The sequence below is a fragment of the Oryctolagus cuniculus genome, chromosome 10 (genome assembly GCF_051225735.1).
Source record: "Oryctolagus cuniculus isolate XC-2025 breed Fujian yellow rabbit chromosome 10, ASM5122573v1, whole genome shotgun sequence".
In the NCBI taxonomy this organism is placed as follows: Eukaryota; Metazoa; Chordata; class Mammalia; order Lagomorpha; family Leporidae; genus Oryctolagus; species Oryctolagus cuniculus.
In genome coordinates this window covers 101,729,076-101,752,639 of record NC_142876.1, presented here as the reverse complement: position 1 = coordinate 101,752,639, position 23,564 = coordinate 101,729,076, and the positions used below count along the sequence as shown (strand labels likewise).

The following is a 23,564-nucleotide window of genomic DNA, read 5'->3' as shown; positions in this document are numbered from 1 at the left end:
GGGTTACTTACTGTACCCCAGGAAAAGCCCCAGGGTTAGGCAGTCACAGGGGATGGCATGAGACACACTAGCTGGAGGATGGAAAAACTATCCTCACCACTCACACCTTTTCCCAGACCCTCAGCATCTGCCTGGCACACATTCATACACAACTCCTGACCATGCTGCCAGGGTGAGCCCCTGGAAGTCTGACACACTGGGACAGCCACTTTGCAAAACAGCTGAGAAGTTTCTTATAAATTTAAACATATATTTACTATATATACACATATATAACAATTCTACTTCTAGGTCTTTACCTAAAAGAAATACATACAGGCCGTTGCCTCGGCTCACTAGTCTGATCCTCTGCCTGTGGTACCAGTACTCTGGGTTCTAGTCCCAGTCGGGGCACCGGTTCTGTCCCGGTTGCTCCTCTTCCAGTCCAGCTCTCTGCTGTGGCCCGGGAAGGCAGTAGAGGATGGCCCAAGTGCTTGAGCCCTGCACCCGCATGGGAGACCAGGAGGAAGCACCTGGCTCCTGGCTTTGGATCGGCACAGCGTGCCGGCTGTAGCAGCCATTTAGGGGGTGAAACAGCAGAAGGAAGACCTTTCTCTCTCTCTAACTCTGCCTGTCAAAAAAAAAAAAAAAAAAGAAGAAGAAGAAGAAGAAAAAAGAAAAGAAAAAGAAATACATACCTAAGACTTATACAAGAGTGTCTGCTGCAGCAAAGACTATTCATAACAGCGAGAAGATGAAAACAACCATTTAAATGCCCACAAGTGGGTTAAGGGAGACACAAATGGTGGTCTATCTATAAAATGGAGTATTATTCAAGAATAAATATACTAATACACACCACAATGCAGGTGAACCACAAAAGCATTATGCTAAGTGAAAGAAGCCAATCATAGGGCATGGTGCAACAAGTAAAGCTGCTGCCTGTGATGCCGGCATCCCATGTGGACACAGGTTCATATCCCAGCTGCTCCACTTCCAATCCAGCTGCCTACTAATGGTGTGGGAAAAACCTCATTGATGGGAGAACTGGACAAAGCTCCTAGTTCCTGGCTTCAGCCTAGTTCAGCCCTGGCTGTTACAGACATCTGAGGAATGAATCAAGAGATGGGAGATCTCGCTCCTTTCTGTCTTTCAATAAATAAATCTTAAAAAAAGCCTATCACAAAAGGCTGTAAGTTGTACAATTCCATTTAGTATATACTTAATATCAATGTATCTCTCATTGTATATAAATTAACCTATACATTATTGAATTTATACTTTTAAAAAAAGATCCCCAGATGGATGCAATGGCTGAAATCAGGAACCCAGAGCTTCCGCCAGGTCTCCCACGTGAGTGCAGGGCCCAAGGGGTTGGGCCCGCTTCTGCTACTTTTCCAGGTGCATCAGCAGAGCTTGATCGGAAGTGGAGCAGGTGGATCTCAAACTGCTACTCACATGGGATCCTGGTGTCACAGGCGGTACTTAACCCACTACACCACAATGCTGGTCCCTGCATTTACAAAATTTTTATAAGTATACACTATTTTTTTAAAAGATTTATTTATTTATTTGAAAGAGTTACACAGAGAGAGGAGAGGCAGAGAGAGAGAGAGAGAGGTCTTCCATCCAATGGTTCACTCCACAGATGGCTGCAACAGCCAAAGCTGCAGTGAACCGAAGCCAGGAGCCAGGAGATTCCTTTGGGTCTCCCATGCGGGTGCAGGGGCCCAAGGACTTGAACCATCTTCTACTGCTTTCCCAGGCCACAGCTGAGAGCTGGACAGGAAGTGGAGCAGCCGGTCTCAAATTGGTGCCCATATGGGATGCTGGCGCTTCAGGCCAGGGTGTTAACCCACTGTGCCACAGCGCTGGTCCCAAGTATACACTATTTTAAACGAAGAAAATATACTTTTAAAAAGATCATATCCATTGTTAAATAATTGCTACATGCAAACTCATGACCTGATACCCGTTTCCAACTCATTCTAAATGGAATCCTTTGTCTCACTTTAAGCATCTTAGTCATTAAGGCTCAGGTCAGCCTGGGCTGCAATCGTAAACAAAGTGAAGGCATCCTCTGAGATTTTCACCTCTGAAATATGGCCAGCCATGTTTTTCCCTTGTAAACCCATGACACCAGCTGCTAATACTAACACTAACAAAGCCATCTCCTCACTTTGAAATCTTAATTTTTATCACACTAACAGACTCCTATCATTACAAAAAGTTTTTTCTTCAATTCTTTTTGTTTAAGATTTACTATTTATTTAAGAGGCAGAGTTATAGACAGAGAGAGAGCGAGCTTCCATCTGCTGGTCCACTCCCCAAATAGCCGCAACAGTCACAGATTGGCTGATCCAAAGCCAGGAGCCAGGAGCTTCTTCCAGGTCTCCAAACAGGTGCAGGAGCCCAAGCACTTGGACCATCTTCTACTGCTTTCCTAGGCCATCAGCAGGGAGCTGGATCAAAGTGGAGCAGCCAGGACAGGAACCAGTGCCCATAAGGGATTCCACTGCCACAGGTAGATGCTTAACCTACTATACCACAGTGTTGGCCCCACTTTAAATTTTTTTTTTTCTTTTTAATATTTATTTATATGAAAGGAAGAGTAACCAAGAGGCAGAAGTGGTGGGGAGACCATTGGCTGCAATAGTCAGAGCTGGGCCAGTACAAAGCCAGGAGCCTGGAGCTTCTTCCAGGTCTCCCACATGGGTGCAGGGGCCCAAGGACTTGGGCCATCTTCTACTGCTTTCCCAGGTCATAGTAGAGAGCTGGATGGAAAGTGGAGAACTGGTGCTCATTTGGGGTACCTGCACTGCAGATGGCAGCTTAACCTGCTACATCACTGCTCCAGCCCCTCAACTGTTTTTCTAAAATGTATTTATTTATTTTAAAGGCAGAGCTCCAGCGTGAGAAAGGGAGAGATCTTCCATCCACTGGTTCATTCCCCAGATGGATGCAATGGTTGGGACTAGGTGAAGCGGAAGCCAGGAGCCAGGAGCTTCGTCCAGAGGTAGGGGCCCTAGTACTTGGACCATCTTCCACTGATTTTCCAAGCACATTAGCAGGGAGCTGGATCAGAAGAGAAGCAGTGAGGACTTAAATTGGCACCCATATGAGATGCTGGTATCATAGGTGGTGGCTTAACCAGCTGCACTACTGCCAGCCTCTTTTCTCCATTTTTTAAAAATTTATTTATTTATTGACAGGCAGAGTGGACAGTGAGAGAGAGAGAGACAGAGAGAAAGGTCTTCCTTTTCCATTGGTTCACCCCACAATGGCCACTGCGGCCGGCGCACCGCGCTGATCCGAAGCCAGGAGCCAGGTACTTTCCTGATCTCCCATGTGGGTGCAGGGCCCAAGCACTTGTGCCATCCTCCACTGCACTCCTGGGCCACAGCAGAGAGCTGGACTGGAAGAGGAGCGACCGGGACAGAATCCAGCGCCCCGACCGAGACTAGAACCCGTGTGCCGGCGCCACAGGCAGATTCAGCCGCGGTGCCAGCCTTCTTAGTTCTTGTAAAGCAAAAGCAATCTTCATGCACAAAGCATAACACAAACACAAAGGTCCAAAAAGCCTTCCCATAAAATACCCATAAAGAAGGAAAAATCAAGGAAGTGGCTACAGCAGACTAGAGATTGCTTGGGATGACCCCATGCCATATCAAAGTGCCTGGTTCAAGTCCCAATTATTCTACTTCTGACCCACCTACCTATTAACGTGCATCCTGGAAGGCAGAAGGTGATGGCTTAAAGACTTGGGTTCCTGCCACCTGTTTGAGACCCAGACGTTATAAGCTCCTATCTTTAGCCTTACCCAGTCACAGCTGGTGCAGGCATTTGAGGAACAAATCTGTGGTTGGATGATCTGACTCAGCATCTCTTTCAAATAAAGTGAAACTAGCTTTCTTGTTATTTCTCAAATACGCCTGACACAAACATGTACTTAGGGCCTTTGTACTTGCTGTTCCCTTTGCTTGGAACACTATTCCCCAGAAGGCCCCTCCCCCCGCCATGACTCACGTTCTTAACCTCTATCAGTTCTTTATGCAAATGTCACCCTTTGAATTAGTTCTTCCTGAGCTTCTGTCTAAAAGCACCACAAGGGATAGGCATTTGGCCTTGCAGTTAAGTGGCCAGTTAAGACACCCACATTCCTCTAATTCATTCTTGGCTCCAGCTCCAGATTGTAGCTTCCTGCCAATGCAGATGGCTCAAGCAGCTGGGTACCTACCACCCACATGGGAGACACTGATTGAGGGCCTGATTCTCAGCTTTGGCCTGGTCCAGAAAGTCCTGGTTGCTGTGCACATTTGAGAAGTGAGCCATCAGATCAAAGCTTTGTCTTGATCTTTCTCTCTTAAATAATGAATAAATAAAATACTCAAACACCACACCTCACCAACCATGCTCCCTGATGTACCCCTTTACTTCCTCCTCAGTATTTACCATCATCTAACAGTCTATGGTTTTTAATTTCTTGTTTATTGTCTGTCTCATTCCACCCCACATGCACTTGAAAACAAGTTGTATGAAGTCAGATTTTTGGTTGTTCTGTTCACTGCTCAAGCTCCAAGAAACCTAAAGAGCACTAACATAGAGAAGGAACCCCACAAAGCATGCCTCAAATCACTACTGTGTCATAAATACCTGCTGTACACAGGTAATCAGAGAACTCCGAAGGCACCCAATGCAGTTATCATCCAAACCCACACCAATTATATATGAAGCATAATTATCAACAAGAGGCACCAATGCACAGTTCACAAAATGCATTCCAAGCACTGAATGTGTTTACTATTTATTTATTTGAAAGTCAGAATTGTAAGAGAGGGAGAGTCAGATCTTCCATGGGATGGTTCATTACCCAGATGGCCACAACAGACAAGATTGTGCAAGGCTGAAACCAGGAGCCAGAAGCTTCATCCGGGTCTCCCACATAGGTAGCAGGGGCCCAAACCCTTGGGCCATCTTCTGCTGCTTTCTCCAGGCCATTAGCAGGGAACTGGATGGAAAGTGGAGCAGCTGGGACTCAAAATGGCACCCAAATGGGACGCTAGAGTCACAAATGGCAGTTTTGCCCATTATACTATTATGCCAGACCCTACTTTTTAAAGATTTACCCCCCCCCTCCAACCATCCCAGACCCAAGCCAGGAGCGGAACTCTATCCAGGTCTCCCATGTGGGTGTCAGGGGCCCAAACACTTGGGCCATCTTCTGCTGCTTTCCCAGGTGTATTAGTGAGGAGTGAGATTGGAAGTGGAGCAGCTGGGGCTCGAACCTGGCATCTATATGGAATGCTGGTGTAATCCATTGCACCACAATGCCAGTCCCAAATGTGTTTATTCTGCATGTATTATCGCCTACCTTTATGGAGTCTTCATTAACTAGAGAGCATAAATGAAGGGCCCTGCAACTGAACACTCATCTGGGCCTTGCTGGTGTGGAAACATTCCTGTAAACAAAGCTGAAGCACTTTATACGACAGCAACTAACCATAGAAAAGTTTCACTTGTGGACAATTAAGTGAGAAATATTGGTCATGACTGTAAGATTTAAATCCTATCATAGTTTAAAACAAATGCATTAATCACTTCGGAAGTTCTGTGTTGGTATTGAGGTCACATCCTAAGGATCCAAGGCTTTCAGGTTGCTTACCTGTCACTGAAAGACAGTTATCCCCATGTTTTGCAGGCAAAGCAAAGTGAAGCCCTAAGTTGCTCCTCATTATATGAGGAAAGCCTCTTCAGCAAAAGGTCTGCCGGGCGAGCCTTAAAGAGTGTCTCAGCAACATGATGCCAAAGGCAAAACATTCCCTCCCATTACCTGCACTTCCAGGGAAGCTGGACAACAAATGATGTATAATCCTTGGTAACAAAATTCATATACAAAAAGGAGTTTTAGCGAAATAAAGCCAAGAAACAAAGAGGAAAGTTGTCTATGTTTGACAGTGACAGGATGCTTTTGGGAATACCAGACTGATCTGTCTGGGCCTCAGGAAAACACCGTAAAAATCAAGCCCACTGCTCCGTAAACTCAAGTCTCAGAAGGACATTTCATCCACCCCCCATCATGTATGCGCTCAGCTCCAGCAATAACAGTGAAACAAAAAATTACTTACCAGTTTTTTTTTTTAAACAATTTTTAAAAACTGCTTATGAGGGCCAGCACTGTGCCATAGCAGGTTAAGAGGTTGCCTATAAAGCCAGAATCCCAAATGGGCGCTCGATTGAGTCCTGGCTGCTCCACTTCCAATCCAGTACCCTGGTAACGCACTTGGGAAAGTAATGGAAGATGACCCAGTGTTTGGGCCCCTGAACTCATGTGGAAGACCCAGATCATGTTCCTGGTTCCTGGCTTTGGCCTGGCCTAGCCCCAGCCATTCAGTCATTTGGAAAGTAAACCAGCAAATGCGAGATCTCTATCTCTCCATCTCTTCCTCTCTATTATCTGGACTTTAGAAACTTAGAAAAGGCTATGTCACTATATTGTATATTTTACTACATACTAAAAAAAAAGTATCAGCTACTTAGAGGGGCTCCAGGCTGCCCACTCCTTTCCAAAGCCCTACAGTCAAAACATAAAAAACTTTTAATGCCTTGAAGTCTCATAGCTCATGTGTGATAGTCTTGACATGGGTTTTCCCAATATGGCAACAGTCCTAAAAGCTGAAATGACATATGAATTGTGAGGCTGAAAGAAATTCTCTGAGTTGTCAATAACATAAAGCAGATGGGATCAACCACCCTGGGGCAGTGACTGTGAAACCCTTCTGTTCTCTCTATAGAAAGCTGTAACACTGCTGCCAAAGAAACAGTCAAAATGCCGCCCAAAACTACAGGGAAAAAAGTATTACAGTTGTCGTATTTGTTTTTTAAAATATGTAATTTTTGTGGGATTTTTCTCTAATCTACATAAACAGTCATTTTCTTACCTAATTCTGCTTCCAAAACTAAATTCCTTTTAAGGATGACATTTGTAATTATACATAAAGAATAAATTGTTATATAACTTCAGACATCATAAAACCTGCCCTGCACTAAATACAAAAATCATTATTCCCTTCTTTTCAGTTTTTGAAATGTTTCAAACCTCTTAAAATATTCTCAAACTCGGAACTTACATTGCTTTTATGACTGAGGGAGAAAATATTGGTGGTGGTGGCAGAGGGAATTCATGGGTCTGAAATCACAATGGCTGCCTGGCGCTGTAGGATTTTCAATACATCCACAAACACACACTGATCTAGCCTATCTACGAGCTCCTAACTTCACTCCATGACAGCCGGGAGATGGACCACACATATACAAGTGAAGATAACAATCCCAAAACACACTGTTCCTGAAGTGTGCAAAAGGCACTGGAAGGTCAGAGGAAGTGAAGTGGCCAACTCCTCAACCTTGTAAGACAATAGGATAGAACTGTGCCAGAAATGGAAGCTCCTGTTTATGAAGCACTCACTGTTCACATAGCTCCTAAGGTACTATGTTCTCACAACTCTGTGAAGTACATATTATGGACCACTGTCCTTACAGGTGGGTACACTGAAGCAACATTCACCTATGCCTCATCGCAGAAAAACAATGGAAACTAGAGATCAAAGAATCACCACTCTGGGTCAGTGTTGCGGCCTAGCAGGTGAAGTTGCCACCTGTGGCACCAGCACCCGATGTGGGCACCAGTCATGTTCTGGCTGCTCCACTTCCAATCCAGCTCCCTGGTAAGGGCCTGGAAAAGCAGAAGATGGCCCAGGTGTTTGGGCCCCTGCCACCCACATGGGAGAACCAGATGAAGCTCTTGGCTTTGGCCTAGCCCAACCCAAACCCTTGTGGCCATCTGGAGAGTGAACTAGCTCTCTCTGTGTATCATTCTTCCAACTAAATGAATACATCTTAAAATAAATAAATAAATAAATAGAATCACTGCTAAGAACGCTGGCATCATAGACCTAACCTTGAAGGGGCTGAAGCCCGGCTGGCTGGGAGGGTCACCTCCACACCACGGCAAGGCAACAAACCTACTAATGCACAGGACCAGACAGCAAAGACAGAAAACCCCTTCATCAGCCACACTCTTGGTCTCCAACACTAGATGTTCATTTTCACCCTCAACTGCATTTTATTCTAATTAATCAAAAAGAAACCACAAGTTGGCCGGCGCCGCGGCTCACCAGGCTAATCCTCCGCCTAGCGGCGCCGGCACACCGGGTTCTAGTCCCGGTTGGGGCGCCGGATTCTGTCCCGGTTGCCCCTCTTCCAGGCCAGCCCTCTGCTGTGGCCAGGGAGTGCAGTGGAGGATGGCCCAGGTGCTTGGGCCCTGCACCCCATGGGAGACCAGGAAAAGCACCTGGCTCCTGGCTCCTGCCATCGGATCAGCGCGGTGCGCCGGCCGCAGCGCGCCGGCCGCGGCGGCCATTGGAGGGTGAACCAACGGCAAAGGAAGACCTTTCTCTCTGTCTCTCTATCTCTCTCACTGTCCACTCTGCCTGTCAAAAAAAAAAAAAAGAAAAGAAAAGAAAAGAAAAAGAAACCACAAGTTATAACTTGGAATACTTTTACAAAAATCATATAAAGCAGCCCTTCTCCTAAAAGTCAAGGAACACATAAAACAGAAAATTCTGTTCCAAAAATCTGGATGAGCCATTCCACAAGGGACGTAGCAGCCTCTCAGCTCTGTGCCTCGTCAGGCGAGATTCCTGGGATGACCGGCTAGAAAGCCCCAGCATCTAGGGAAATAAGGAGAAGGAGCTGTCTGCCTACCAAGAAACCTGTCATCCAAGTAAGCTGCTAGACTCACACATAACTTTACCAATTTAAAAGGCTTCTTTTGGCTATAAGTATAGTACCATTCCCAAGTAAATTTAGATTACTGATTCTAAGGTATCTTATGTTCCCTACTTGAACATATAAAATTTTCTTACAGCTAAATATATTCCATACGCACACCAAGAATTTTCCATCATCCTTAAAAAGCCAGTTATCCTCATTTAAGGGCAAGTCTCCATCTCTAGTATCCTCCTTTTTGATGCAGAATAGGACTCCTACCACCTCGTATGAAACATATGCAACAGGTGCACACAGAAGTGACCCTCTCTATGGCTGCAACTGCCTGGAGGTCTTGCCCTATGAGTAGAGGTCCCTGATCTGTGACGGATTTTGCTGCTTCAAGTCAAAGATCTTTTGTGCACCACAGCTTCAGATAAGATTATATGCTCCCTGCCTGTGGTCAGTGTTTACCCCCTGTTCAGGTCTTAGTCTGTCCCTAAACACAAATAACAAACACACACACACACACACTTAGATCATCTGAAACAAAAGGTACCAAAAATGACTTGGTTCACGGGCAGCCACAGAACCAAGGCAGCCCTGACCTCTACATGCTGGATAGGGGACTGAGATGTGCCCCAGCTGTACCAGGGCCTGTGCCCAGTGAACTCTGACAGTTTCCTCTGGGTCCTTTCAAGCAAACATTCCACCTTCCCAAGGGTCTGCAAAATATCCCAGGTTCACAGCATTACTCCAGCAACTTCAGTTACCTATCCATTGCCTGAACACACTGTTCTCCCAGAACCAGCCGGGAAAACAATGAGATATGACTGAGTGAAAATTCACAAGGTGGCATCAGTCACAGTACCATGTCTTAATACAAAGCCACTTGCTGAATGTCCTTCATGGGCCCTGAGATTTCCTTCCAAAAAGGACAGCAAAATATTTAAAAATTTGCCGGCGCCGCGGCTCACCAGGCTAATCCTCCGCCTAGCGGCGCCGGCACACGGGGTTCTAGTCCCGGTCGGGGTGCCGGATTCTGTCCCGGTTGCCCCTCTTCCAGGCCAGCCCTCTGCTGTGGCCAGGGAGTGCAGTGGAGGATGGCCCAAGTGCTTGGGCCCTGCACCCCATGGGAGACCAGGAGAAGCACCTGGCTCCTGCCATCGGATCAGCGCGGTGCGCCGGCCGCAGCGCGCTGGCCGCGGCGGCCATTGGAGGGTGAACCAACGGCAAAAGGAAGACCTTTCTCTCTGTCTCTCTCTCTCACTGTCCACTCTGCCTGTCAAAAAAAAAAAAAAATTAAAAAAAAATTTAAAAAAATTTTTGAGGAAATTAAGTACAACCTCACAGTTCCAAAGTGAAGGTTACACTGTCCTCTCTGGAATCAGCCAGCTTGTGAGGAGGGCAGTTAGAGGCTTTAATTTTGTTTTGTTTTTTTCCTGCTTTAGCCAGTGGCTTCTAGATTTCATTATTATTTTTTTTTTATTTTTTTTTAATTTTTTTTGACAGGCAGAGTGGACAGTGAGAGAGAGAGAGACAGAGAGAAAGGTCTTCCTTTGCCGTTGGTTCACCCTCCAATGGCCGCCGTGGCCGGTGCACCGCGCTGATCCAATGGCAGGAGTCAGGAGCCAGGTGCTTTTCCTGGTCTCCCATGGGGTGCAGGGCCCAAGCACCTGGGCCATCCTCCACTGCACTCCCTGGCCATAGCAGAGAGCTGGCCTGGAAGAGGGGCAACCGGGACAGAATCCGGCGCCCCAACCGGGACTAGAACCCGGTGTGCCGGCGCCGCTAGGCGGAGGATTAGCCTAGTGAGCCGCGGTGCCGGCTAGAGGCTTTAATTAATGAAGATTACATTTGGGGGCTGAGACTGAAGGACAAAGCACTTCACTTTTGACATCTGTTCCCTTTCTTTGGTGCATCACAGGTAATTTAAGTAATTTTCAAAGTAAAGACACTCGTTGAACTGGCATAAATTATTCCTGGGTGGAGAGTAACTTGTGCTTTCCTTTCCCAGGGCTTACCTGCCCCAACACTGTTGAATACACTCCTCAATTTCTGGGTGCCCAAGCCTGTCGACTGCCTACTGATACCCCTACAGTGTCTGACCCCCAAAATGCCCCGGAAACCTACATCCTGGGATTAAAGTCCTTCCCTGGCCTCCTCAGTGAGGGTGCAGCATAAAGCCTTGGACTAAATCATAGGGTCCTGGGAAGTTATTGCTGTCAATTCTCTAAGGCAGTTCCACAATTTCTACAAAGGGCAGGAGCAGTCCAAAGGACCTGGGGAAGACATACTAGTGCCTTCACACTCAGATACGGACACACAGCAAGGAAACCCCAACCCTTGGCAGTGGGTCTGCCACCGGCTAACTCTGCTCAAGGCACTCACTTTGGAGAACAGACACTGCTCAAGGCCATGTAAGACCTCAATTAATAATAGTAACGAAAGTGAAGACATGCGGTAAGAATTAACTAGAGGCTGGCATTGTGGCTTAGCAGGTAAAGATACTGCTTACAATGTCAGCGTCCCACATGAGAGCCTGTCAATGTCCCTGCTGCTTTATTTCTAATCCAGCTCCCTGCCAATGGCCTAAGAAAAGCAGCCCCTGCACCCATGTGGGAGACCTGGAAGAAGCTCCTGGCTCCTGGCTTTGGCCTGGTCCAGCACTGGCCATTGCAGCCATTCATGGAGAACCAGCAGATGGAAGATCTCTCTGTCTCCCCTACCCCCACCCCGGAAACTCTCTCTAACTTTGCCTTTCAAAACAAATCTGAATTAAGTTATTGGTGAATGTTCTCCTATCAGGCTGCTGAAGCTCATAAAATATACATTCTTTAAGTATATTATATTCACCTCTCCTCTTCTTCATTAGAGGTAAGACCGGGAAAGTCCTCAAGGGAACAGTGCAACTCTGTTCAGCACGAGAGTCAAAGAGGTACTGGGTCTGCAACTTCCACAGGCACCTCTTCAAAGAACTACGAACTTTGCAGAGATCCATGCACAGTCAACAGACACCAAGTGTGAAGTGCATCTCAGCGAATGGGCAGCAGAGTGAAAGCTGGCAGGCTTGCAGCTGGTTCACCCCAAAACCACGTGCAGCAATATCGAATGTGCACAGAAGTGGGATCTCAATCAGAGACGGAGGGAGTAAGAGTCTAGAAGGGGAGGAGGTTACGGCAAAAACACACACCCAGTGTGTTTCAAAACAAAAATACTCTTACTCTTATTATTAAACAAACACTGAAGGGTGATGCCAGACTTTCACATTCCCCAAGAGAGCTGAGAGAAGCTTGCAAAGCCCATGGGGCATCTCACTTCTGAGTGTGCACCTGCAGTTGGGAAAGCCCACTAGATCTGATCAGTCCAAACTAAAAGAACACAAGGCTTAAAGCAAGGAGAGGTGGCTAACAGGCTCTTCTTTTTAAAAATATTTAGTTTATTTAAAAGGGAAAGACAGAGATCCTCCATCCGCTGGGTCACTCCCCAAACAGCTGCAATGGTCAGGGCTGAGCCAGGGCAAAGCCAGGAACCTGGAACTCCATCTGGGTCTCCCATGTGGAAGGCAGGTACCCAAGTACTTAGGCAAACTTTCCCTGCTTTCCCAGGACTTCAGCAGAGAGCTGGCTCTGAAATGGAGCAGCTAGGACTGGGACTAGCCCTCATTTGGCATACAGTGTTGCAGATGTCAACTCCACCTGCTGTACCACTGACCCCTGCGGGCTCTTCTGACAGTGGGGTTCAGGTAGAATGATATGGCCACAACATCCATGGCCAGCACATGGACCTAGTCTTCTAAGATCCACCTTACATACCAACTGGGTACAGTCTCTCAAAAAAAAGCTTAGAGGGGCCGGTATTATAGCACAGAGGGTTAAGTTATCACCTGCAATGCTGCATCCCACATGAGCACTGGTTGGAGGCCTGTCTGCTCTACTTTCTTTTGTTTTGTTTTGTTTTACGATTTTATTTATTTGAAAGAGTTACAGAGAGAGGTAGAGACAGAGAGAGAGGTCTTCTATCTGAGGGTTCACTCCCTAGACGGCCGTAATGGCTGGAGCTGTGCCGATCCAAAGCCAGGAGCCAAGAGCTTCTTCCAGTTCCCCAACATGGGTGCAGGGGCCCAAGGGCTTGGGCCATCCTCTACTGCTTTCCCAGGCCATAGCAGAGAGCTGGATTGGAAGTGGAGCAGCCAGGACTAGGACCAGCGCCCATATGGGATGCTGGCACTTCAGGCCAGGGCTTTAACCTGCTACACTACACCACTGGCCCCTGCTCTACTTCTGATCCAGCTCCCAGCTAATGTGCCTGGGAAGGCAGCATAAGACGGTCCCTGTCACCCATGTGAGACCCCAGGATGGAAGCATTCTTTTTTTTTTTTTTTTTTTTTTTTTTGACAGGCAGAGTGGACAGTGAGAGAGAGAGACAGAGAGAGAAAGGTCTTCCTTTGCCGTTGGTTCACCCTCCAATGGCCGCCGCTGCAGCCGGCGCACCGCGCTGATCCAATGGCAGGAGCCAGGATCCAGGTGCTTTTCCTGGTCTCCCATGGGGTGCAGGGCCCAAGCACCTGGGCCATCCTCCACTGCACTCCCTGGCCATAGCAGAGAGCTGGCCTGGAAGAGGGGCAACCGGGACAGAATCCGGCGCCCCGACCGGGACTAGAACCCGGTGTGCCGGCGCCGCAAGGTGGAGGATTAGCCTATTGAGCCACGGCGCCGGCCGGAAGCATTCTTGACCTCTGGCTTCAGCCTGGCTCAGCCCTGGCAGTTGTAGCCATTTAGGGAGTGAACCAGTGGATGAAAAAAATCTCAGTCTCTCTCTCTCTCCAGCACTCTTTCAAATAAAGACCTGTGGCCCAGCAGGTACAGCCACCACATGTAGTGTTGGCATCCCATATGGGTGCCGGTTCAAGTGGCTGCTGCTTCACTTCTGATCCAGCTCTCTTCTATAGCCTGGGAAAGCAGTAGAAGATGGCTCAAAAGTGCTTGGGCCCCTGCACCTGCGTGGAAGACCTGGAAGAAGCTCCAGGCTCCTAGCTTCGGATCAGTGCAGCTCCGGCCCACTGCCACCATTTGGAGAGTGAACCAGAAGATGAAAGACATTTCTGTCTCTCTCTCTCTCTCTCTCTCTGCTTTTGCCTCTCTGTAACCCTGCCTTTCAAATAAACAAATCTTTTTTTTTTTTTTAAAGTATTTATGTATTTATGTGGCAGATTTGTGGAACAGCAAGTTAAGCCACACTAACCTCCCATACTGGCAGTACCAATTTCAGTCCTAGTTATTCTGCTTTGGATCCAGCTTCCTGCTAATGTATTCTGGGAGGCAGTGGACAATGATCCAAGTACTTGGGTCCCCACCACCCACCTGGGAGAACTAGATGGAGTTCTGGGCTCTTAGCTTCAGCCTGGCCCAGCCCTGGCTGATGTAGGCTTCGTGGGGAGTGAGCTAGCAGACACTCTCTCTCTGCCTTTCAAATAAATATTTTTTAAAAAAAAAAGTAAAAATTAAATGTAAAGCACTGAAAAAGACTGGAGAAGATATCTGAAAATAGACACTTGAATACATTGTGTAACAAAGCAGGTTGTAGACTACGGTCAGGGGTCAAGAAATGCCACTGTCCAAGTGCCCATATACAAACCAGCAAAATGGTCATACCCTGCAGCTTCTCTGGTCACAGGGCATCCATCTTTGTGTGACATACCACAACTGACAGAAGGCCAGCCGAACAGCACACCTGCTTCCTTCTCCATTCCTGGTCCTGGGTCCTGACTTACTGCCTCTTAACAGCGCAGTGGTATCCTTTGAAACATGCCGATGTGGGGCCAGCACTGTGGCATAGCAGGTAAAGCCACTGCTGGCATCCCAGATCAGCCGCTCTACTCCTGATCCAGCTCTCTGTTAAAAGCTTGAGAAAAGTGGCAGAAGATGGCCAAGTGTTTGGGTCCCTGCCACCCATGTGTGAGACCCAGATGGCTTCAGCCCAGCCCAGCCCTGGCCATTGAAGCCATCTGGGGAGCAGCTGGAAGATCTCTCTGTCTCTCTCTCCCTCTCTGCAACTCTTTCAAATAAATAAATCTCTAAAAAAATGTTTTTAAAGAGATGACCAAGCAGTATTCAAGAAGAAATGTTCAGCAGATAGTTGGGAGCTTAAGTGAATCTAACTTGAAACTAGAAGGGGTCAAGCCTCGAAAACTGTGAAACTCCTGTGGGCAAAAGGAGCCAACATCGGTGTAAGAGAAAGGGACCTGCAAAAAGACACAAACAGCGGAACATCTATACACTTCTGGGGTCTAAGAGTTAGAATCTCCTCCCAGTTCCACACAGATAAATTTACCACTCAAATCCTTAGGCCATGTGACAGAGAGAGGGGAAGAGGGCCCTTTAAGTGTCTGCTAATCCTCTGGGTCCACACTCTGGGGCTCATTTTTTAATGAGTTGTGGCAGTTCCTTCTCAATAACTTCATTAAAAAGATCAAGGATGATCCCTTCACACCCAGCCACCAGAGTCAAAAAGTCTCAAAGTATAATGAATGGTCAGCAAAAGCCAGTATATGTGAAACTCTGCAAGACAAACATCAATTGCTTCAACAGAAAAATTACAAGAGAAATATAGTGAACACAAATAAACCAAAATAATTTCAATCAAATGCCCTATGCAGATCTTCCATAGATCCTGATTTGAACAAACCAATTATTATTTTTTTTTTTTAACAGGCAGAGTGGACAGTGAGAGAGAGAGACAGACAGAGAGAAAGGTCTTCCTTTGCGGTTGGTTCACCTTCCAATGGCCGCCGCAGCCAGTGCGCTGCGGCCAGTGCACCACGCTGATCCGATGGCAGGAGCCAGGTACTTATCCTGGTCTCCCATGGGGTGCAGGGCCCAAGGACTTGGGCCATCCTCCACTGCACTCCCTGGCCACAGCAGAGAGCTGGCCTGGAAGAGGGGCAACTAGGACAGAATCCAGCGCCCCGATAGGGACTAGAACCCGGTGTGCCGGCACCGCTACGCGGAGGATTAGCCTAGTGAGCCACAGCGCCAGCCGAACAAACCAATTATTAAAAACTACTGAGAGGGGCTGGCGTTAAGTGTAGATTAAGCTGCCACCTGCAGTGCTACCATCCCTCATGGGCACTGGTTCAAGTCCTGGCTGCTCCATTTCTTCTTCTTTTTTTTTTAATTGGTAGTTATGGTGGTGGTGGTGCTCTACTTCTGATCAAGCTCCCTGCTAATGTGCCTGGGAGAGCAGCAGAGGGTGACCCAAGTCCTTGGGCCCCTGCACCCACATGGGAAATTTGGAGGAGGCTCCTGGATCCTGGCTTCAGCCTTGTCCAGCCTTGGTCATTGTGGCCATTTGGGGAGTCAATCAGCAGATGGAAGATCTTTCTTTTTTCTCCCCCTCCTTCTCTGTCTCTACCCTTCAAATGAATACATCCTTGTAAAAATGAAAAAAATTAATAAAAACTACTGAGATAGCTAGGAACATCTGATTATGACTTAATTTGGAAAAAGTAATGAATTATCATTGTTTTTTGGGCAGAACAATGGTACTAACAATTTGTGGCTAGCTCCTTGTGTCTTAACAGATACATACAGAAACATTTACAGAAAAAATAACATTTCTTGGATATGTATCCTTAAAAAATCTAGCTTTCTTTTTTTAAAGAGAGGGCACAGAATGTGGATAAATAATACTGGCTAGGCGCTGCTACCTGCTGAAGACAGCTATGGTAAGAGACTCAAATCAACCATGCAACTCCTTACCAGACTTTTTTCTTACAAATTGAGGTGGCTTCTAAATTCAATTTTGGGCCAAAGGGGGCCGGCGCTGTGGTGGAAGAGTTTAAGCCTCTGCCTAAAGCACCGGCATCCCATACAGGTAGCTGGTTTGTGTACTGACTGCTCCTCTTCTGATCCAGCTCTTTCTGCTAACAGCCTGGGAAGGCACTAGCAGATGGCCCATGTACTTGGGCTCCAGCAGCTGTGTCAGAGACCAGGAAGAAGCTCCTGGCTTTGGATCAGCTCCCTGTTGGCCGTTGTGGCCATTTGGGGAGTGAACCAGCAGATGGAAGACCTTTCTGTCTGTCTTTCCTTCTCTCCCTCTGTGACTACCTCTCAGAGAAATAAAGAAAATCTTTTAAAAAATGGGGCAAAAAGTCCATTTTATTGTCATTAGGAAATACTACAAAACTACTATGAATACCTATTTTATTATATAGTATACAAATAAGCAAAAACATAATTTACTTTTAAAAAATGTAACCACACAAAAGTAATCATCTGCTTACTATGTAACATACAGAAGTGTGTTTAAATTATTTCTTAAGATGATTACCCCACTATGCAAAATAACTTCACTTTGGGATAGCGCTTCCCCAATGCATCCTTTTGATGAGCCAAACAATGGAAAATTTTCACCTCAGCAAGCTGGCCTCAGGGAGGCTCAGGCTCATCCTTGTTGCCTAGATACCAATGACACCTCTGGAGCTTACAGAAGGCTCCTGCATCCTTCTGCAACAGAGATTGGCTAAAGTTCATCAGTTGGTAGTTGCTCATTCCTGGCATATTCCACTGCTCAGACACACACAGGGCTGTATACAGTGTACTCCTCTGTCACCCACACAACTTCAAGTCTTTTACGTCTGCTAAAGTGGTTTCCACAATTATTTCAACTCTATTCCTGCTTCTCATCCATCTGATTTTTAACGATGCTTATGAATTCTACTGTCATGTCCCAAAGCGGGTAAATCTACTTGAATAACAGTTATCAGTTCAACTGATTTTTTTCTCCAAAGAAAAAGTTACTGGGTGATCTAAACATCTATTATGTCAAATACCATAACATTTTCATGATGTATTTCTAATTCAGAAACTGGTGATCATTTAAACACCCTGAAACTTCTCTTTAAATCCTTAATACCAAGTTACAAGATGTAATTATACAAACCCCACAGCAACAACCTATGTAAATAAGCATCTTAGTCCACTCAAAATGTTACCCTGCTAAAAATGCAAATACAGCAAACATTTAAAATACCATCAACAAAATTATTGTGGTTATGTCCTTTGTAAAAAATAAATAACAAATGATGATCTGCAGCATTTGTAACCAAGCCTCAAAACTTTCTCTACTGTTTCTTAAAACTATTCATGGAGATGATTTCTATTCTTGTTTCTATATACATTGTGCATTCAAAACGTTTAAAACCAAGCAGTGACTAATGCCATTACTCCAGCTATTTAAAAGCACTAGATTCTACTGGTTTCTACATTTTATTTTCATTCATTTTCTTCTAGTGCAGCTTTATTGATACATGATACCAAATAAAATCCTAAAATAAAATAAGTCATTAGGAAGCAAAATACAAAAAACACTGTGTAATCAAATATAAGAAATGAAAACTCCACTCAAGGTGGAAACATCACTATAAAGCAGGCATTCTCTGGTATGTATTAAGAAGTTTATTTGATACTACCGTTAGGTGTGCAGCCCCATCAAACACAGGCTGACAGGCCCGACTGGCATCAGGACCCAAAATGGCTGCACATCTGCTGGCCCCAGGTAACAGTCCCTGAGGCGCCGGGCTGACCCCTCCACCCAAAGACCCCAGGAGACGTCCCCTCACCAGTAATCCGGGAGACCGTGCCCGCCCTCGGACCTGGGGAGACCCCTCAATGACACCGGAGATAACTCCCTCATAGACCCGGGAAGACATCCTCTATGACGGATGAGGATCTTGCCCCCCCTCTTAAAAACACAGGAGACTCCCCGTATTTTTAGATTGTGCCCCCACAAAGCCAAGGGAGATCGTCCCTCCCCATTGACCTGAAAACATAATGCCTCTCTAAAATCAAGGAAAATCCGGCTCCACAAAGACACAGGGAGACCTCCCCCACAATGATCGCGGGGAACCCCCTCCCCAAATAGGATGGGGAGACCCTGAATGACTAGAGACTCCGCCCCCCAACAACCCGGAAAAAGCCTCCCCCAAGTCTCCTGGAATAGCAGAGCCCTAAGCCCGGCGAGGCGGGCGTTACCTGCGGCCTCAGCCCGGTCCGGCGGCGTTTCCGTCCTATTGTTTCTTTCCCATCAAAATGGCTGCTGCCGCGCCGAGCCCCGCCCCCCGCGCCTCGCTCCCTACGCCCCTCGCTATTGGCTCGCACTGAGAGCCGCGCAAGCGGACTGGCCGGTCTGAAAGGCGCTGTTGCTAGGGCGCCGGGATTAGCTGCTACCACTTCCGGAAGGGGCGGGGTCACAAGGGGGTGGGGGCTTGTTTTCTCCCGGGGAGGATGGGCTGGAGGTCAGGTGGGTGGTTAGGTGGACAGTCTGGCTAGGAGCCCTGGAATAGAATGTAGGATGCCTGGAGAAGGATGGGTCAACCAAGCTCTGGTTTTCCCGTTACTTAGGGGTCTCCAAGGATGATGCCAGAATTTCAGTCTTCAGCAAACTGGGAAATTGATCACCCTAGCTGATGGATGGACAGAGGACTGGCTATGAATACACAGCAGGGACAGAAAAGTGACTGTAGAAGTGGACAAAGGAATGGTTATATAGACAGATGGACAGATGGGTGGCCAAGCAACTAGACATGGAGGAGTGGACAGAGGGGGTGGCTGGAGAGTGCTCTGCGGACTGACTGCTGCAGGGTGACCCAGTGCCTGACCCAGATCCACCGAGCTCCACACCACAGGGCTTGCCCTGGAGTGTGTGTTGACCAGAAGGACTCCCACCTGAGTGCATGTTGGTGTAGCTGAGGAAGGGAAGGGAAGGTGTGGGTGCCACTGAGCCTGTTCCCTCCTAACTGATCCCTGCTTTTGTACAGGGGGCCAGTGTTACAACCCTGTGTCCTGGGCATTAGCAAGGTGTGTATTCATTCATACATGCTGTACTTCAGTATTCATTAAGCACCTACATTCTGTGCTGGAATCACAGAGTGAACCAGAACAGTTAAAAAGAGAAAGAGAAAGGCCGGCGCCGCGGCTCACTAGGCTAATCCTCCGCCTAGCGGCGCCGGCACACCGGGTTCTAGTCCCGGTTGGGGCGCCGGATTCTGTCCCGGTTGCCCCTCTTCCAGGCCAGCCCTCTGCTGTGGCCAGGGAGTGCAGTGGAGGATGGCCCAGGTGCTTGGGCCCTGCACCCCATGGGAGACCAGGAAAAGCACCTGGCTCCTGGCTCCTGCCATCGGATCAGCGCGGTGCGCTGGCCGCAGCGCGCCGGCCGCGGCGGCCATTGGAGGGTGAACCAACGGCAAAGGAAGACCTTTCTCTCTGTCTCTCTCTCTCACTGTCCACTCTGCCTGTCAAAAAAAAAAAAAAAAAAAAAAAAAAAAAAAAAAAAGAGAAAGAGAAAAACAAGCCCATGCCTTTACAGGTATGACCAAGGGACTTCTGTGGTCAGCCAGTCTCCTGTTACAGAAGCACTTTCCTTGGGTGGCTTCTAGGGCTTGCTTTTCCTGGCTTGGTTTTTTGTAATTACCTTTTCTTTCTCTATCTACACCAACTCTGCTATGGTTTGAACATGATCTGGTTCCTAAATTCATGCCAGACTTTAAAATTCCAAAGTCAAAAATTAATGGAAATACGAAAGTGGAAACTGGGGAGGGCATTGTGGACCAGCAGGTGGGAATCCCCTATTGCTACTGTGCTTCCAATGCAGATTCCTGCTAATGTGCCTGGGAGTGCTTGGGTTCCTGCCACCCAAACGGGAGACCTGAATGGAGTTCCAGGATCCTGGCTTCAGCCTGACACAGCCCCGGGTGTTGTGGGCATTTGGAGAGTAAACCAGTGGATGAAAGAGCACTCGCTCTCTCTTTCATTACGCCTTTCAAATAAATCAATCTTAAAAAGAAAAAGAGGGTGGAAGTTAATCCAATCATGATGCTTGGGAGGTAGGCCTAGAGGGAGGTCCTTAAGTCATTTCTTTGCTTCCTGGCTCACCATGTGATCCTTCCCCAACAGTGTTCAGCCATTGTCATTTGCCATCCTCATCAGACATCAAACCTTTGAGGCTGTCTGATCTTAAACTTGAACCTTTAAAACTGTGAGCTAAATAAAACCCTTTCCTTCATAAGCAGCGTGTCTCAGGCATTTCATTGTAGTAATGAAAAGCTGACTAATGTACTCCCTCATAACCCCATCCAGGGTCACGGCTCCACAGGCTACTTACATTCAGTGTACATACATTACATCAATCACTCCCAGAGATGTATGTCCAGTCCTGATAATGTCCACTTATTGACGAGGCAGCCTCACTCCGACTTCCAGTCACTAGCATCTCACACTCAAACTAGCTCTGGCTCATCCTTCAGACCCACTCTACCTCATCTGCCCCAGATCAGTGACAGCAGCTTGGTCCTTCAGAATACCTCTTGCCTACTTTCTTTCATACCTATACCCCAGTGCACCAGGAACTCCTTTTGCCTTCATTGGCATCATCTACCCAGAGTGAAAGCACTTCTTGCCACACCCATAGCTTCCACCAAGTTCAAACTACCACCATTTGTCTCCAGGGCAATGTGTCACAACAGCTCCCAGTCTCCGTGCTGCCTTTGAAGTAGGCAGACACACAAGTTAAAATCGATTTGGTTTGTGAGCTGGAAGACCACGCCTTTGCCACGTCCCTGTGTGACCTCACACCCTACCTGTTACCTTTGCCATGCCCCTGTGTGACCTCATGCCCCTCCCTGGCCAGACCTGGGTGCCCACCAGCCAATCAGGTTAATTAACCACTCCCCTCTGAGAGTGGATTAAAAGCCTGGGCCACATTGTTTCCGGCCATCTCTTCTTTGCCCTGGTTTCTCGCCGGGAGAGGGCTGGCCCTGCGCCTCCAGGATAAGTGGCCTTTGGGCCACCTGCTCTAGGCTTCCTGGCCTAGATGCTCCTCCACGTGGCTGGTTCCTGGTGCTGGGTATGAACCCAGATTTACCTCTCTCGTTTAGACAAAGCTCTCACTCTCCTTTGCATCTTTTTTTTTTCTTTGTTTGACAGGCAGAGTGGACAGTGAGAGAGAGAGACAGAGAGAAAGGTCTTCCTTTGCCGTTGGTTCACCCTCTAATGGCTGTCGTGGCCAGCGCGCTGTGGCCGGCGCACCGCGCTGATCCGAAGCCAGGAACCAGGTACTTATCCTGGTCTCCCATGGGGTGCAGGGCCCAAGCACTTGGGCCATCCTCCACTGCACTCCCTGGCCACAGCAGAGAGCTGGCCTGGAAGAGGGGCAACCGGGACAGAATCCGGCGCCCCGACTGGGACTAGAACCTGGTGTGAAAGCGCCGCAAGGCGGAGGATTAGCCTAGTGAGCCGTGGCACTGGCCTCCTTTGCATCTTTATTTAGGCTAAATAAAAGCCTAAAATGTACCATGCTGCCTTGTTTATTTATGCCGGTATTTAGAATTCTTCTCTAAATATTAGGCAAGAACCCTCTCGGGCTTATTAATATTGGGTATTTATTAATGAGCATATGGTGATATCATATGGCACCCCAAATTTCGATGGCATATGTGGCACCCCAGATGGGACGTCTGGGGAACTTTGAGGGGCCACATTTTGATACATATTTTAGGGGGTCATTTCCGATATCACCTTCAGTGTGTGCTCCCCACATCAGTCTGTGACCACCTGAGTTGCACCGCCTTATGCCCTGCTCAGGACCTTGCAGTGGGTCCACTGTTCTGGTACAGCGGGTTAAGCTGCTGCCTGATATGCCACCATCCCATATGGGCACTGGTTCGAGTCCTGATTGCTCCTCTTCCAATCTGGCTCCTTGCTAATGTACCCAAATCCTTGGGTTCCTCCCAAGTGGGAGACCCAGATGGGGTTCCTGGCTCCTGGCTTCAGCCTGGCCTAGACCCAGCCATTGCAGCCATTTGGAAAGTGCATCAGTAGATGAAGATCTCTCTCTGTTTCTTCCCCTCCCTATCTCTGTAACTCTTTCAAATAAATTAAGAACCCTGCAGTGGCACCGACCCAAAGAGAAGCCAGAGTCAGCAGGGTCACTGTGCTTCCTCATTACGTCCTGGATGACATCTCTGACACGCACAGGGCTCCAGCTCAGCACAGAGTCCCTCCTTTCAGACTGCACCTTGCCCTTCAGCTCTCGGCACTTGGGATCACCTTTGCCACCTTTCCTAATCAACTTTTCCCCAGAGCAGTTACCACCTTCTCTGGTACTTTTTTAATGTAGATGTTTCATCTCCTTATATGGTGTGCCTGGTTCCCCCTGCTGTGAGGTGGGAATCACTGTTTGGTTTTGTTCAGGGATGTATTCTGAGCATATCAAAAAACTGATTCAATGATTGCTTTCAGCCCTTGTCTCTGAGGAACAGTGTTTTTGTTTTTGTTTTTGTTTTCTCCTCATACTATTTGTTGAACTTTACTTACTTGTAGGGTTAATCTGATGAGTATAAAGTAAACTGAAAATAGATCTTTGTAAAAATTAAGAGTGGGAATAGGAGACACAGGAGGAAGAAGGGTGGGAGCGCAGGAGGGAGGGTGTGGTGGGAGGAAACACTGTTTCTAAATCTATGTATATGAGATGCACGAAATTTGTATAGCTTAAATAAAATTAAAAAAAAATAACCTCCAGAAATACCTGTTGACTTACTGACTATACATAAAAAGAATGCCTCATGGTGTTGAGTGGGAAGCACTGTGGAGAAAAACAAAATGGGGCAGCAAGAGGCTGGAGAAAGGTGAGCCCTGGCCAGGCCCAGAAGGCTCCCCCCACAGAACTGCATTGCTAGGAAGCCTGGCCCCTTCCTGCTCCTATTACCTGCCTGTGGCTTCAGGACCTGCAGCTGCTGAATAAAGACCCAGCAGACACCAGGT

General features: G+C 47.5%; 1 protein-coding gene across 1 annotated transcript in view; it reads right to left on the bottom strand.

Annotated features, from left to right (window-relative positions):
* Positions 1 to 18,822, bottom strand: part of IP6K2 (inositol hexakisphosphate kinase 2) — a gene marked incomplete at its 5' end in the record, with an annotated part of 32,548 nt that extends 13,726 nt beyond the window's left edge. Inside the window, 1 exon segment of the mRNA NM_001082377.1 lies at positions 18,780 to 18,822.
* Between the last annotated feature and the right edge of the window lie 4,742 nt (positions 18,823 to 23,564).